The sequence below is a fragment of the Cebus imitator genome, unplaced genomic scaffold (assembly GCF_001604975.1).
Source record: "Cebus imitator isolate Cc_AM_T3 unplaced genomic scaffold, Cebus_imitator-1.0 Scaffold56, whole genome shotgun sequence".
Lineage (NCBI taxonomy): Eukaryota > Metazoa > Chordata > Mammalia > Primates > Cebidae > Cebus > Cebus imitator.
The window spans coordinates 2,062,252-2,071,236 of record NW_016107371.1 but is presented as its reverse complement, the minus strand read 5'-3'; the positions used below and the strand labels follow the sequence as shown (position 1 = coordinate 2,071,236).

The following is an 8,985-nucleotide window of genomic DNA, read 5'->3' as shown; positions in this document are numbered from 1 at the left end:
TTTTTGAGACAGAATCTTTCTCTGTTGCCCAGGCTGGAGTCCAGTGGTGCAATCTCGGCTCACTGCAACCTCCACCTCCCAGGCTCAAGTCTCCTGCCTCAGCCTCCTGAATAGGTGGGACTATAGGTACATGCCACCATGCCTGGCTAATTTTTTATATTTTTAGTACAGATGGGGTTTCACCATATTAGCCAGGATGTTCTCTATCTCCTGACGTTGTGATCCGCCTGCCTGGGCCTCCCAAGGTGCTGGGATTATAGGCGTGAGCCACCACACCAGCCATGCATTATTATCTTAACTGTCCAGATAAACATTCTATCTATACTGTATGTAAGTGCTTACAAGAAGTGTTTATCTGTGGGGTGCGCCTGTAATCCCAGTACTTACGGAGGCCCCAGTGGGCGGATCATGAGGTCAAGAGATAAAGACCATCCTGACCAGTGTGGTAAAGTCCCACCTCTACTAAAAATGCAAAAATTAGCTAGGCATAGTGGCGTGCACCTGTAGTCCCAGCTACTTGTGAAACTGAGGCAGGAGAATCGCTTGAACCTGGGAGGCAGAGGTTATAGTGAGCTGAGATCCTGCCACTGCACTCCAGCCTGTTGATAGAGCGAGAATGCCTCAAAAAAAAAAAAAAAAAGTGTTTGATTATCCTGTAGGTAACTGCTTGTAAGAAGTGCTTATCCTATGTGCTTTTTCAATATACAGGTCTTGTTGTGTTGCCCAGGCTGGACTTAAATTCATGGGCTCAAGCAGTCGTCCTGCCTTAGCCTCCTCAGTAGCTGAAATTGTAGATACGTGCATCCTGCCACACCTGGCTCCTTTCTTTCCTTTCTCTTTCCTTTCTTTCCCTCCCTCCTTTTCCTTGCCGCCCCCCCCCCCTTTCTTTTCTTTCATTTCCCTCTGTCGCCTGGGCTGGAGTACAGTGGCACAATCTCTGCTCACTGTAACCTCTGCCTCCTGGGTTCAAGCAATTCTCATGCCTCAGCCTCCTGAGTAGCTGAGATCACAGGTGTGCTCCACCATGCCCAGCTAATTTTTGTACTTTTAGTAGAAGACGAGATTTCACCATGTTGGCCAGACTGATCTTAAACTCCTGGCCTGAATTGATCTGCTGGCTTGTAGCCACCGTACCAAGCCTTATTTTTTCTATTCAAATTATGCCTTTCAAATTCTAGAGCCTTCATTCCCTGCTAGTATCTCTTTGTTAAATGGAAATGTTGGAGGGTTCTCACTGAGGAACATTCTGGAATGTCTGAAGTTTAATGTCCTTAATGTTTCACATCATTGCCCTTGGGTTGCGTTAAGAAGCAAAATAGCTGTGGATATACGTATTGAGGAAAAGATGAGTAATGCCTGACCCAGGGTATCTTACCCTATTCTTTAGGATAATTGAGAATGATCCGTTCCCAGCATGACTCAACTTTTTATTTATTTAAAAAATTATGTTGGTATTGAAAGAATCAGAATGTCATGAAGTAGTGCATTATTTGGCATCTAATGTAGGATTATTATCATTGCATGTTTGTAGGAGTTCTTTCCTCATCACCCGTAAGTGTCATTTATTGAGCATGTGATCAATTTCTCCTTCTAGACAGTTGGAACATTTTGCCTCCACCAGGAATGCCTTGATCTTAGTGAGATACACATTAGGTATGCCTACAATGCTTTTGAAATCCCTCCAGCTCTTAAACTTACAGTTTCTGGTTTTCTGGCTTCCTTCTTACCACTCCTTTCTAGGGAATACTATGGGATTATATTACTTTAAAACAGTAACCCTTGAATTTTAAGTAGAAACATAGGTATATCATTTTAACTTAGTAGAGGTGATGAGTGGTAACAATCATCACTCAATGTCTAAAGCTCATCTAGTATGTTGCTTAGTGTGTTGTGCACTTATCACATTTATTTGCTGCTGGTGATAATAAAATGAGTTATGTCTAAGGAAGTTAGGTATGAGGAGATAAACCATAAGAGAATACTTGCTTAATATTATAAGGTAGTTCTCAAGTTATTTTTTCAAAAGTTAGTTACATATATAATGCATTAGCTAAGTTATGAAGTCTTCTTTTGGTATTGTGGTGGAATTTTACACTTAAAATACAAAAAGCAAAAAAGTATTTGAGGAGTAAGAGTGTTCCGGGTGGTTCCAAACTATTAGGTCATGCTAGTACATTATTCATATAAAGGCTTGCATGTTCACTAGGTTGGTGAGGGTACTTGAAATTTTTAAATTCTGGTCCACTTAAAAATGTGGAGTTGCATAGGACAAATGAAAGCAAAAATGAAGTTTTTTTTTTTTAAATTTTCAAAAATGAAGGCTGGAAACTCATCAGTAAGCAGATAAAACAATTTGGAAAGATGGCCATGACGTCAGCTTCTGTGAATTTTATGGTACAGCAGCTTGGAAATGTTTAATACATAAAGTACTTGGTACTTTGGTAAAGTCTTTGAAAACATCATTTGTGTAATGTGACTTTAATGAAACATTGTTAAGTCAGCCTAAACGTTTTTTTAACATAGGACTGTCTTCTGCTACTTCTATTTCCTTCATTTAGGGCGAACTTTCTGACCAAGTATACAACTACCCAGAGGGCCTAGGAGAAGTGCTGTATAGAGAGCAGTTCGACTTCAACGCTGAGCCACCTTGGGAACCTAGCTGATGATAGGGGGGTTCCATCTCCCAACTTGTCCATGTAAGTATTTGCACTTTTGTTGGGGGTGAAGGGGTCTTAAAAATTGAAGGAAGAGTGTGCATTGGTTAGTATTTTTCAGAGTTTGAAATTGTATTTACCTCTTAAAGTGCAGTGACTTTTAATTTTCTAAAATAGAGATATGACAGTTCCCAGTTACAGACTTGACTGATTTAGTTGTGTGTATTGTTTACCAATGACTGGATCATTTAAAACATTATCTTGAATGCATAACTTAGAAAATATAAGCTGAAGAAGGGTTTGGGGATTTAAGTTGCAGTTTATCACATCATTCAACCACTTAATAGTGAAATGATTTTTAATACTCAGCTGGTAGGAAAAATGTATTTTTTTTGTGGACTTATTGAAAGATGGTATATGTATGTCTCCCAACATGCCACCTTCCAAACAGATTTTCAAGGATAGTTTTTGACTGTACCTGGTTTTCTATGTGTGGATTTGACTTTAGAATTAAGCCCCTGTGCAAAATGTAATTCCACAGTAAAATGAATTTGAGCTGCTAGATTTGTGTGGGTTTATTAAAAAATTTTGTAGTATGTTCGACTTATGGAAATTTGGATTTTGGTATTAAAATTTAAGTGTTTTTGAGTTTGGTCAGAAACTTGGAGGGAATAATAGCATTTGAAGTTTTCAAGAAAGCCGAGGGTATCAGTTTTAGTGGTCCTTTAATCTGATCTTGTTAAACAGATCCCTATTGGATAAAAATGTTTGCTCTAATTAGTCTGTTAAACATTTGATGGTAATGAAAATTAGAGTTTTAGACTCAGATTTTTAAGGCTAAAGAGAAGGAAGCACAGTTTAAATAGTAAGATGTCTTGAAGGCTTTCATGTAGAATGCTGACAAGAAGGTTTCCCATACTGGCCATCGTCTACCTGTGTAAATTTGAGCAAATATGAGTGTTTTGAATCCCAGCTATAACATAATGTTGTACTGGCATAGTTTCTTTTTTGAGTGCATTACTATGTTTAGTTATGCCGTATAGTCTTCAGATGAATTGCATTAGCATCCTCACCTAGAACAGTAATTCAGAATCTCAGCCTCACCCATACCTGAATCAGAAATCTATATCCAGGTGGCTTATGTGCATGTTAAAGAGAAGCAGGGTCATTGCCATTTCAATACTAAATCGGTTGCCTAATTTTTGTTAGTCCATTTGTTCTGTTTGCAGCATACCTGATGTTTTTGTCCCAAGTTGGCTTGGAGATTTAAAACCTTTTTGGGTGGTAGGATCTATTACAGTTATGTTACTAGTCACAAATAGAATCTAAGGCAGTAATTTAAGAACAAGCTTCATTTTTGTTGGGAAGACCATAATAGAGGATAATCCTTCTGTTTAAGTTTCTTGCTTTGAAGAAAACTTACTTTGCATTATGCTTAATATATCTACTGGTGTTTCCTCTTAGAAACTTTGAGACTGTTGTCAGTGAGCTGAATGAGTGCCAAATCGGGGAAAAATAGTCTTTAGATTAATAACATAGATTTCAAAAGGCTGTAGTGTCTCCCTCCTTTTGGGTAGGAGGGAATGGGAGCAGGTAGAAGCTAAAGATTATTCTGCAGGTTCTGGCAGCCAGAGTGACTGCCTTTTACCTTCATTATGCGCAGATACAATGTATATTATGTCAAACAAATATAACTTGTTTAAATATTTGTGTTTAGTTTTCTAATTTTGCATGTCTGGTATTTGATGCTTTGCTGTAAAGCTACAGGTTCACAATACCTTTTTCATAAAATTGTGAAATCCAAAAAGTCCTAACAAAAAAATTTTTTTTATGACTTCCTTGATGTGACCTGAACTGATTTGGCGGGGGTGGGGGAAGGGGGGACTTGACCTGAATATGTGCTGATTTGAGGCTATTTTTGTCTTTACTTATCCCATTTAGTGTTAATATTCCTCAATTTTGCTGCAGAAATATTGTGGCTGCAGGGTGCTGACTCATTCTCCTGAAGAGTATTACATAACATGTAAAGTATGTGTACTACATTATTGTTGAAAAATCTAAAGAACTCTGAATTTAAAAAGATACCTGGTCCCAAAGGTTTCTTGACTAGAATTAGTAAAATTGACAAAAGAAAATTCTGCATTCCAGAAATGTGTTTATGTATTAATAACAGTTTGCTCTATTGGACACTGAAATCCTGGGGTTAATTTTCTGTAGATCAGCAATATTATTTGGAAAGCATTAAAAGGAGTAAAAATGGCCTTCATGGAAATTATTTGGCCCATAGCATTGCGAAGAGTGTAACTATGTGAACTCTACTTTAACTGGTCCACTAGGATTTCTTTGCAGGTGGTCTGAGATTCAGAATTGGCTTCTGGGTTAGGGTGTTTTTTTTTTTTTTTTAAATTATTTTTTTTTCTTTGGTATTTCTGCTAAATCAAGCATTCAGAACCGGGTTAGGTTTTAAAGCAACCACCTGAATTTTGAGATAGTTCATCCCATTAAGTATCTGGAAACTTGGAAGTTGCTTACATAATCATTTTCTTTCATAACTTAGAATATGTGTATGATTTAGTGTGTGAACACTGCAAAAATATCTTAACAGAATATTTTGAGGTCAATATCAAAGATAAATGTAATGGGCTCCTAATGAAGTTTTTGCATGCCTTTAAGAAATCCCCTAGGACTTGATGCTGGAATAAAGGTTTTCTAGTAGGGTAGTTTTCTATTTGTTTTGGATATACCTTCAATTATAATTAATGAATTAGCCTAACGGAAAATATTTTAAAACTTGAAAAGCTAAATTTGCTTCTAATAGTGGATCCAGTGATAAGGTCATATTGAATTAACCATTATCAGGTACCCTTTAATGTTGTGCAATATGGAAAAGGGATTCAGCTAATTGATTTGCTTAATGTATTCCTTACAAGTTTGCTTAAAAAAATTTTTTTTTGCCTTGTCGTTAGTTGAATCTATATGTACATGTGGGAACTTTAGAAGAACATCAGCATTTTAAATATTCCTTTTTGTCTTCTAGTCTTTAGTATTTACATATTTCCTAGTAGGACCTGTCCTACCTAATTAGGATTATTTTAACTAGGAAAGATTTTTTAAATTTTACTTTTTGAGTTGGAGTCTCCCTCTGTTGCCCAGGCTGGAATGCAATGGCACGATCTCAGCTCACTGCAGCTTCTGCCTCCCTGGTTCAGATGATTCTCCTGCCTCAGCCTCCTGAGTAGCTGGGACTACAGCCACCCGCCATCATGCCTGACTACTAATTTTTGTATTTTTGTAGAGACGGGGTTTCGCCATGTTGGCCAGGCTGGTCTCGAAATCCAGACCTTAGGTGATCCACTTGCCTTAGCCTCCCAAAATGCTGATATTACAGGTGTGAGCCACTGTGCTGGGCTGGAAAGATAGTACTTCTCATGTTTCACTGTTACTCGTCAGTAGAAGACAGGTTGTTGCCGGGTACAGTGGCTTGTGCCTGTAACCCAACACTTTGGGAGGCCCAGGAGGGCATATCACCTGAGGTCAGGAGTTTAAGACCAACATGGCAAAACCCTGTCTCNTAAAAATATTAAAATTTGCAGGGAGTGGTGGTGCATGCCTGTAATCCCAGCTACTAGGGAGGCTGAGGCAGGAGAATCGCTTAAACCCCAGAAGTGGAGGTTGCAGTGAGCCAAGATGGTGCCACTGCACTGCAGCCTAGGAGACAGCAAGACTGACTCCGTCTCAAAGGAAAGGGAGATTGTTGACCCTGACTACAGAGAAAGGAGAAAATTTTAGTTTTGCTATATGGTACTTATGTTTTTCTTTTCTCCTCCCCTTGTCCCAGATTTAATTCCTCACAGATATTTGGTACTTTAAAGATACTGTGGTACAAGCACATTAACAGAATATTCATTAATGGTGTAGATTCTCTTTGACCAAAAAGATGAGTAAAACCACTATCATTGAAATAGTCTGTATATCCCCTTGGCATGCACAAAGTAGTAGTCAATGGCATGTCAATGCTTGTGTAAAGTAGCAGAAAAATATTCTGTAAAAGCACAATGTGAATGATAGCGTATTAGTGGATAAAGAAGGTTTTAGAGACATGGTATTTCTTGCTTTGAGCAAATTTAGCATTTTTTTCTAGGAACGCCAAAACAATTGGAAAGAAATGTAGACCAGTTTTTTTCACCCCTTGTTTGAGGCAGAGATTCATTCTTGTTGCCCAGGCTGGATGCAGTGGTGTGATTTCGGCCCACTGCAACCTCTGCCTCCCGGGTTCAAGTGATTCTTCTGCGTCAGCCTCCCAAATAGCTGGGATTACAGGCATGTGCCACCACCCTTGGCTAATATCCTATTTTAGTAGAGAGGGGGTTTCACCATGTTGGTCAGACTTGTCTTGAACTCCTGACCTCAGGTGATCCACCTTCCTCCACCTCCCAAAGTGTTGGGATTACAGGCCTGAGCCACTGCACCCAACCGTAGACCAGTTTTTAAAGGGGATAAATGGCTTTTGCATTTATTAAAGGTTACTTGAGCTGAGAAAATTAGTAGTGACTACCAATCTGTGTGTTCCACCACAGTCTTCACCTAGTCTGGTCATGTTTCAGAGTTCTCCAGTTTGGGTCCTCCCCCACGCCTACCCCAACCCAGGTAAACCAATCTCTTTTGGGGCATTTAACTTCCATTAGAATAAACGAGATATTGCATATAAGAAAGGACTGTAAAATCTAGTATATGGTAGGCTACTGTTGTAGACTGGCCGTTGTTCAGATAAGCCTAAGGAGGCTCTTCCAAGTGAAGGGGTTAGGTACTGGTAAGGCCCAGGGAGCACAGGTATTTTGTCCTTCCTTTATTCCATGCCCACTCAAATCAAGCACTTTGTCACATGTCAACTAAAGCAGGTATTTATCCTTTTCCCTAATCCACTGTTCTTTACATTTTGCATGAGTAAAAAATACAGTATACAGTATAGCAGACTGGGTTAAGGGATTAGGATAGTCACGTTCAGCCTGCCCAGGCCATACCTAGCCAATACCCAGCCATCATGAGGTTTAAAATGCCTTTAACGTAATTGCAGCAAGAGCCAAGACAAACCTTTTAAACTTGAAATTTTTGCCTTATTTTATGTAAGCACATATTTCAAGTCTCTGTTCAGAACTTGATAAGGAGTTTATTACATACTGTGTTTGTCAACTTGTGAATTGATATTTGTTAGCTTACGCAAAGTCATTTTAGGGACAAACATGTATTTTATTTTACGTTATTTATTTATATATTTATTTTAGAGACAGAGTCTCACTCTGTCACCCAGGCTGGAGTACAATGGCACAATCTCGGCTCACTCTGCATCCCAGGTTCAAGCAGTTCTTCTGCCTCAGCCTCCTGAGTAGCTGGGACTACAGGCAAGTGCCACCACACCCAGCTAATTTTTGTATTTTTAGTAGAGACAAGGTTTCACCACATTGGCCAGGCTGGTCTCGACTCCTGACCTCATGATCCACCCACCGGGGCCTCCCAAAGTGCTGGGATTGCAGGTGTGAGCCACCATACCCAGCCCAAATACTTTTTAATTTGTGATGTTTGTGGACTTGATCTTAGTAGTTTAAACATAGGAAAACAGTAACCTCTAAAACTGCTCTGTTAAGAGCAGTAGCCATTAGACAGGTGGCTATTCACATTTACTAAATTAAAACTAAATAAAATTAGAAATCAGTTCCTCCGCTGTATGAGCTCTACATTTCAAAATGTTTGGGAGCTATATGTGGTTAGTTCTATTGGGCAACACTGCTCTAGGATAATAGAGTAGCATTAGCTATAATAATCTTAAAACATGCTTTGTTCTTTCTCTATAGATATGTCTTAGAAAAACTTAATTGTAACGGCTTTTTTGTTTTATACTCTAGTTGAATTCTTTAGTTGCTTAGCATATTCTTAGGATACAGCTCCTTACAGTGACTGCTCATATAGACGAAAATTAATTTTAGCCCCACCACCCACCCATTTTTTGTTTTGAGATGGAGTCTCACTCTGTTGCCCAGGCTGGAGTGCAGCGGTGCCATCTTGGTGCAGTGCAACCTCCGCCTCCCAGGTTCAAGCAATTCTCCCTGCTTCAGCTTCCCAAACAGCTGGGATTACAGGCACTGGCAACCATGCCTGGCTAATTTTGTATTTTTAGTAGAGACAGGGTTTTGCCACGTTGGTCAGGCTGGTCTCCTGACCTCATGTGATCTGCCCTCCTTGGCCTCCCAAAGTGCTGGGATTACAGGTGTGAGCCACTGTGTCTGGCAATGTATGAGCTTTATGTTGACTTCAAATAACTTTTTTTTTTTTTTTT

General features: G+C 39.2%; 1 protein-coding gene across 4 annotated transcripts in view; it reads left to right on the top strand.

The window, feature by feature from the left end:
* Nucleotides 1–8,985, top strand: part of AZIN1 (antizyme inhibitor 1) — a 39,665-nt gene that overhangs the window by 4,114 nt on the left and 26,566 nt on the right. For all 4 annotated transcript variants that reach the window (XM_017528918.2, XM_017528915.2, XM_037738658.1 and 1 more), the window contains exon 2: nucleotides 2,559–2,696. The gene's annotated coding sequence lies outside the window, so the exon portion shown is untranslated. The remainder of the gene's footprint in view (nucleotides 1–2,558; nucleotides 2,697–8,985) is intronic.